Genomic DNA, 8,713 nt, shown 5'->3' with positions numbered 1-8,713 from the left:
CCCTACCACTTCATGCTGCCAAATATTCTGCACACTGGCAATATAATTCGGTGAAAGAGTAAGGTAATTATCAAATCTGAATATATCTCTCAGTTGTTGTTGCCTATCCCCATAGAGCACCAATGGCGAATGATCCGATGTGCATGAAGTGAGACTATAATAGTACGAGGTTGAGAATCGTTCTAGCCAAGCATTATTAATGAGCATACGGTCCAACCTCTTCCATAGGCTACGCGAGCTGGAGCTACAGTTATGCCACGTGAACCACTCACCTTGCATAGGAAGCGAAAGCAATCCCGTATCCTGAATACACGCATTAAACTCCTCCATGACCTCCCTTATATCACCAGAAGTACCACAAACCTCATTGAGTTCACGTATAACATTAAAATCACCCCTACAAACCATGGATCATTCACACACTGACCTGCCAGCATCTCCAAAGATCTCCATAGCTCTCGACGTGTAGCAATATCATAAGCTGCATAAATGACACTAACAATCACATTCACTTGAGTTGCTCTAACACTGTCTTAAGAAAATATCTATTGAAATTCAATCCTAGAAAATATGTGTTTGGGGGAAAAGGAGGACGTTTCCTAAGATTTATGGTCACTCATACGAATCGAAGCCAACCCCCTCAAAATCAAGACCATTCTAGACATGAAGGCCCCTCAAACATTAATGAAGTACAAAGGTTGACGGGAAGGATAGCAGCATTCAGTCGATTCATCTCTAAGTCAGCAGAAAAAAACTTGTCTTTCTTCAAAATGCTCCAAAAGGCAAAAGAGTTTAAGTGGGACGATTCATGCCAACAAGCGTTCGAAAGCCTCAAACAATATCTAGCAAGGCTCCCCCTCTTGGAGAAGCCTTCCCAAGGGGATATCCTTTATGTCTACCTATCAACCCCCCTCAAGCAATCAGCTCCGTGCTACTTCACAAAGTGGAGGTAAACAAATGCTGATTTATTATGTCAGCAAGGTCCTTAATGGAGCAGAAGGACAATACACACCCATAAAAAAGATGGACCTCGCGTTGGTTATCACTGCTAGGAGGTTGCGCTCCTATTTTCTTTCACATCCTATCAGTGTGAAAACCAACTTACCCTTAAAACAAACGCGAGACAAACCAGATACCTCAAGGCAATTGGTGAAATACGCGATGGAACTAAGCGAATATGACATCTCATACATAGTTAGAACCACTATCAAGGCTTAAGCTTCTGCTGATTTTGTCTCTAAGACTACAGGAGCAGCTTAAGAGGATACCTCCCAAGCCGAAAAATGGCTATTACATGTGGACGGGCCTCCACCTTCCAAAGTAGTAGCGCAGGCATAGTCCTCACCTCGCCTTAAAGAGAAGACTTGGAGTTCACTGTCAAATTCGGATTCAAAGCCTCCAACAACGAGGCTGAATACAAAGCACTTATCACGGGACTCAGAATGGTACAAGACGTAGGAGCCAGGCATGTGATAGTCTATTCAGACTTCCAATTGATCCTCAACAACAATGCTTTTATGAAGATAAAGAGGAGCTCATGATCCAATATCTCCAATAGATAACAGAACTCAAGAAAGAGTTCAACAGCTTTCATATCATTGAAATTTCAAGAAAGGAGAACGTGAAGGCTGAGTGCCTCTCAAAGTTAGCTAGTGCTTTAGAGGAGTGTAGAACAAGGCAAATAACCATACAATATCTCCCTAAATCATGAACACAACTTTACATCCAAGTTATATCCTCTTGGAACGACTGGAGGACCCCCGTTATCCGATGGTTAGAGGAGGGACTCCTTCGCAGCAATAGATGGGAGGCTGCTAGACTCAAAACTCAATCCTGTCATTTTCTCTTATAGGGAGGGATCCTCTACAAAAATTCCTTCACACATCCCTTGCTTAGATATCTATCTCAATCCGAAGGGGTCGAAGTCCTGAGGGAAATACATAGTGGTTGCTGTGGAGCGCATGTGGGAACTTGGATGCTTGCCAACAAAGCACTGAGGGCGAGGTACTTTTGGCCCTCCATGAAGCATGATGCAAAGCAGTTGGTGATCAAATGCGAGAAGTGTCAAAAATATTCTTTGCTTAAACATCAACCTGCAGAACCCTTTGCGACCATGCTGTTACCCTGCCCCTTTGCATAATGGGGAATAGACATTGTGGGACCATTCCCCCTGGTACCCAGCCGAAGGAAATATCTGCTAGTAGCCATTGACTACTTCACCAAGTGGGTGGAATCCGAGCCACTCACCCGTATCACAGAAAGGGAGGTAATGTAATTCATGTGGAAAAACATCATTTGCCGCTTTGGACTGCCTCAAGAAATAATCTCAGACAACGATTGATAATTCCTGGGCCACAGGATACAGGACTAGTGCAAAGGTCTGCATATCAAACAGAGATTTACATCAGTAGCACATCCCCAAGCTAATGGACAAATAGAGGTCACCAATCGAATACTTGTTCAAGAGATTAAAAGACGCTTACAACGAGCTGGAGGAAATTGAACGGAGGAACTAACCAGTGTCTTATAGGCATATCGCACAACCCCTAGAGGATCTACAGTAGAAAACCCCTTCACCATGGTGTACAGGACAGAAGCAATCATCCCAGTGGAGTTGGGGTTACGCTCATATAGAATTCTGTATTTCTCGAAAGAAAACAACACGGAGTTGCTAAAAAAAACTTGGACCTTGTCGAAGAACTGAGGGAAAGGGTTCGGACCCAAAGATACAAAAATACCATGATCAATGCTCATAATAGAAGGGTGAAGATTCGAAGCCTTCAAGTGGGTGATATTGTGTTACGAAGGGTAGACACATCGATATCGACGGGAAACTGGGCCCCACCTGGGAAGGACCCTTCAAGGTCACAACAGTAATAGGGCGAGACTCTTATGAATTAGAAGACCTTGAAGGGCATCCAATATCACGACCATGGAATATTCATAATCTCAACAGATATTACTCACGAAAAAAATTACCCTCATTATGCATCAGCTATCTTACAATATGTCCTCTTGAAACACCCCTTCTAAAAAATGACCTCCTGCAGGGCATCCCTACAATATGTCCTTTTGAAGGACCCCTTCTAAAAATTTCCTCCAACAGGGCATTCCTACAATAACTCCTCCCCAAGGACCCTCCCTAAAAAAATTCCCTCTTGCAGGGCATCCTCACATAGGTTCGCCAGAGGGGTCCCTTCGATGTCTGTTCTCCTAACTGATATATCTCCACAAGCCTTGCCTGTAAAAGCTATCTCTTCATAAAGGTACGATGCATCACATTTTAAGGCATAAAAGTTTGTCTAGGAGTAAGCTCTCCAAAGCTCATGCAAGCTTCCATCACTAAAGGGACCCCTTGAGGATCTTGTCCTAAGCCCTCATTTATCCTATACTTCATTACTTTTTTATGTAAGTGGTTTTTAGTATACTGCTCGAATACTCATTTATGAAAAAGTTTAAGGATACGTTCTGCGAGAAAATATCATATCTAGCATGGAATTTCAAAGGGGCACTCCCCTCCTTTTCAAGAAAGCCAAGAGGACCTCCCTACTTGGAATCTTTAGAAGGTATCCCACAATAGTGAAAACCAAGAACTACCCAAAACATGGCATCATGAAGGTCCTGTCTATCAAGAAAAGAAGTCACAAGTGGCCCCCTAGACAAGAGGTTTTGGCAAACCTCTTCCAAAAACATAAAAAAGAGATCTATCGTCATAACTGGGCATGCAGATACCAATACATCAACAACCTCATTCATGGAGATGAACGACTAGCATGAAAGCAAGAATCAAAATGCATTACCAGACCCCTGGCCTAAAAGCATGGCTAGGGGTGAATCGAAAGTATCCCAGGAAAGTAGAAAAAAAATAAAATTGTTTCATCCCCATTTTAGATGGGGGTAGCAGATGCAAAGAAACAAATTATTCTTAAACCAACATGCACATTACATTAATTATTTTCCCTACATGCAGGGTCTTCTAATTCCTTCTCCGGAGGGTCGTCGGCAGCAGGCGAGGAGGCAGTAGGAGGAGTTACATCTCTAGTTAGAAAACGAAGAAGAAACTAACTTGAGCCTGGGGGGAGGGCTCCCTCTCCATGGAAGAAGGGCCCGACAAAAGGATCAGGTGCGTTATCCAAAGCAGTAGCGAGATCAAGAAAAGAGGGCTCTTCCCCTGCAGGGGATACCCCTGAGCTTGAAATTGTTCCTTGCAGGCTGAAAGCCGTATTCAAAGAAGGGCCCCACTATCTTCCCTACCTCCTGCTAGTATTCCACAAAGCTCTTGAACTCCTTCAACCGACTTTCACAGTAAGCCTCCAAGAAGTTATTCCCTTCCTCGGAGTGGGGGAAGTCCATCACTAAGTTCTTCAGAACACTCTTTTGGCTTGCTGCCTCCTTCTTCAACTGTCTCACCTCCCTGTCCAACTGTTGGCATCGTCCTGCCACCTGCTTCTTGGCATCACTTAGTCTAGCATTCTCGTTCCTTAATCGCTCCAGCCTGTCCTCCAACTTATGCCTCTAGGCATCGTTGGAAGGAGGGTTTTCCTATAACCTGGAAGAAAGTTCCTCATAAACCGAGGCAGCCTACAAAGAAACAAGAGTCATCAGGGAAAGACATAGGAATACAGGCACAGAATTTTGGCAGGAGGGTACCTTGAAGAGATAAAGGGCCTCCATCCTTTCTAACTCCTCCCTAGCAAGTGGAGATAGCAGCTGCCTATTCCCAAGGGATAGAACCCCACTCCTCAAATCAGGCACCAGGGAGGTGTTTTCCGTTATCTTGGTCGAGCAATTGATGACTGAGAGTACAAAGGAAAACTGTTCCGTCTCCTCTCTGGAGGGAGGGACAGGAGGAGGCATGGAGGAGGTGCAAGAAGAGGGTGCCCCTGTTTGAGGCTTTTTAGAGGAGCTCCCTACTACAGTACCTGGAGCGAAGGAGGAGGCACGGGGCTTACTTTTGGAGTCGCTAGAAGCAGGGTCTCTCTTGGAGGATTTGGGAGTTCCCCCAAAACGACCTCCCAGCACATGTTTCCGCATCAATTTACTGAATATTATATTGTCTGCATAAGAACAAATATGATGAATTAGCATCCCCAGAAGACATGAAGAAAAGGAAGTAACAACGAACCAAGAACTTAAACGAATACCCAAAGAATCCCCTAAAGGCTCTGACAAGGGAGCCAGCCCAAAATGCTCCAATATCCTCTCGTCTATTAAGCACCAGCAATCGTAGGGGGAGGCATTCAGTTCTTCTAGTAAAGAAAAAGGCTGCAGTCTCTATCCCAAATCTACAGGGGGAGGGGCCTCAAAGATCTACTGTTGGGGGAAGGACCAAACATGGGGAGGAAGGATGAAAAAATAGCTGACTTTTCAGTGTTTCGGGGCATGGGGAAGATGCAAAAAAGACACTCCTAGATGAGGGACAAAGCAGAAGAACCCTTTATTGGCCTTTTTAAGGCGATAGCATTTAGCGAACGCATGAGCTGTTACACATAGCCATGGAAACAAAGAACTATAAAGCAGCCGGCTAAAATCTTAAAGGAATTTGGAGCTAATTGATTGAGAGGGACTTGAAAAAGAAGAGCAACTTCAAAATAAAATAGAGGAACAGGGAAGCGAACACTTGACCTTAACTGGGCAGCGAAAAAACATAAACAATTAGGGGGAGGAAGAAAGGGACGACTTGCAGGTAACGGTGTATACACTATAAACTCGGGAGGGACACGACATTCCCGGAGGAACTGATCTATGGAGGAGGTTCGTAAGATAGAAGGCCCCTCTGTCAGAAGGTGACTTAGGGACCCTCCCCTCCTCTTCGTCCTCCTTCTCTACCAAAGAAACCTCTCTTGAGGGGGACTTAGAGGGCCTCCTTCCAGAAGAGGACTTAGGTGACTCAGCCGCCTCTAGCGAAGGCCTCACTCTCTCCTCTTCCGGGGAAAAACCTTCCCCTTTATTTTCTCCCCTCTCTTCTTCGTTAGTATCTTCGTCGATCAGGCGACGAGCGGCAGTAGTGGTCTACCTCAGGCTCCCCCTCAAGCCCCTTCCAAAACATGGCGGAGCAGGGCCCGTTCTCTTAGATGTGGCGACCGATTGATCATCGCCCCCAAGGATCTCCCTAAGGAAATGCACAAAGTCACTAGAGGAGGACATTTTCAAAAACACACTAAGGAACTCTAAACAGGAAGGAGGAGATACTTACAGAGGAAAATGGAAGCTGTAATTGATGCCCTGGTGCTTTGAAGAAGGATTGTGAAGGAAAAGAAGTGAAAGAGATTACTGAAGAAGGGCGTTTTAACCCACATTCTTGGTAATCGTCCCACTAGAAGCAGTTATGCAGTGCGTGGAGAAGAGGCCCTTAGGCGTGCGTGTTGCAGGTACATCAATAACACGCCTTTTTCGCCATCATTACGACCGTCAGAGCACCCTGCTAAAAGGCTGTTGTTCCGTTTTCCAACAAGGGTGAGGTTGGAGCAACTGAAAAGACGAATGATAGGAGGATCTTCCGTTCCCTAAATACCAGGACTTTCCATTCGAAGAATAAGAGGATACCTTGCTCCCTTGCGATGAAGACGGGTCTTCCCTTCAGTAGAAACGAGATTTTCTAGTCTAAAGATGTAGGGGGTACCCATCATCCTTAGAGTGGGGGGGATTGGATGATGGGTATGGCCCAAAATAAAGTACTAAGCCTCGGTAATAACCCACCAGCCCATGAGAGAAGCAGCCTGCCCAAATGCTTGGCCAAAGAAGGGAACCTCCTATGATCCAGCCCGGTCCATAGGGGAGGCCCACTTGGCTCAGCCCAGAAGAGTGCCCCTACCCCAAAGTCTAGCCAAGGAGAGGAGCCTGCTTTGTTGAATATAGCCAAAGAAGGAGGCCCAATTTGAAGGCCTTCTAAGCCAAATTAGAGGAAGAGAAGTGCGCTCCAAAAGTTGGACTCTGCAGCTTGAAGGGACCCCTCATTGGATAGGAGTCTGCACAAGGAAGGAGTCCCTCTTTGTTCGGGAATTTGTTGCTAAAGAAACGGATAAGGAGCAACCTTATCCCCAAATCCCGCCTTGTCCGCCGGATGTTCGAATCCCCCCTCAGCAGATACACCTCCTTAGGTTCTTGCTATAGAAAGACTCTTCTTCTATAAATATAGGGAGTACCTCCCAACGGATCTCTTCTTCCACATTCTAAAACTCTTCTTGTTGTTACTCTATTACTTTAATCTCGTGCTCTTGCATACGGAATTCTCATTTTGTTTATCATAATTTTTTGCCATAATTTATTTTTATACTCATTTATTCTTAAATTCGTGACTAACTTAAGGATCAAAGTGCTAACTCTTTGTTTTGCAGGTTTTCTTTCTCAAGAGTTTTCACTCAATTAGCTCAAATCTAAGATCAAGATCCAAGAGCTTTGGACCTGTGCTAAAATCGCACACATCAAATGTATTAGCCAAACTTGTAAAAACCACGATTAATAATTATTGCGTGGTCTTAATTAATGACTTTTTACTACAATTATTAATTTTATAACCATAATAACTAACCGAAATTAAATATTATATTTGTTAGGGACAAGAACCTTGAGAAATGTAGAAGAGAGCTATAAAAGTAGTTAATTAAACCACGACCCATTCATCGATTTTCGATATTTACAGCTAGTATATATATGCATGTAGGAGATGGGGAGATTATAATATCATTAAGAAAGGGTTTAAGCAAATTGACAACGATGTCACAGACAAGCTTAGAAGCGGCATTGCATAGGCTAATCGATCGAAAATTGAGTAATGGTTTCATGTTTTTTGCACTTGAGAATTAAGACAATATGAGTAAAGTTGAAATCAAAATTGACATTTTGAGAATTGAGCATGTTAAGAACACAACTAAGAGTAGAGCTCCCTAGTATATGCCAGAAATGCTTGTAAAAAGCATGGGGCATGCCTTTGGGGCCTGGGAATTTAAAGAGAAATATTTGAGATAATACTGTTCTTACCCCTTCCTCGATGTACCTCGTGAATAACGCATTGTTTATACTTCTAGTAACACTGATACAAAAAAGTCGTAATAACTTCCTCGAGCTTATCATTAGTAGGATCAGTGGATGAGAAAATGCAACGGAAACAACATTGAATCACACCCTGAACACCCTATTCAGTGTCACACTATTGGCCCGACAGTATTTCTTGAATCTTCAAATGGGTGAAAGGACGCAGTATTTCTTCCCCCTTCGCTAGTTAACGTTTTCACTTGATTTCCTCAGCCGAAGAGAGAGTGCCGAGCTACATTTTAAGTTGTTTAATGTTTAGCTTGGTTCCACTGTCAGTTCACGCGCCAGCAAGCAAAGGATTTCCTTTTCAATATTTTTAATTTTCCTAATTACTCTAGCAAATCAAACCACTGTTACACTTTTCAGTGTTGCTCATTGGCTCACTGTTCAGATTCAAAAAGTGCTGCTTCTATCAAGATTCTGAAATAACCTTCTCACAAGTTTCATAACTTAATCTCAAGCACTTAAAAAACAAATCGGCTTCCACTTCCCGTAATATACTTCTTGTCTCGTTCTTTCCCTCACAACAAATAACAGTGCATGGTCCGAGTGAATTCCCTGCAAATGCGTAACCACAATATTCCTCCAAATTGTGTTCCAAGCTGAAGACATTTGGAGCACCAAAGTAAGCATTTACTGAAGACAGAAGCTGAAGACAGCAAGCAGGCCTCAGATGATG

Source organism: Sesamum indicum, linkage group LG1 (genome assembly GCF_026168435.1).
Source record: "Sesamum indicum cultivar Baizhima isolate 11 linkage group LG1, ASM2616843v1, whole genome shotgun sequence".
Classification (NCBI taxonomy): domain Eukaryota; kingdom Viridiplantae; phylum Streptophyta; class Magnoliopsida; order Lamiales; family Pedaliaceae; genus Sesamum; species Sesamum indicum.
The sequence above is the reverse complement of the archived record's forward strand: the minus strand, read 5'-3'. Positions refer to the sequence as shown.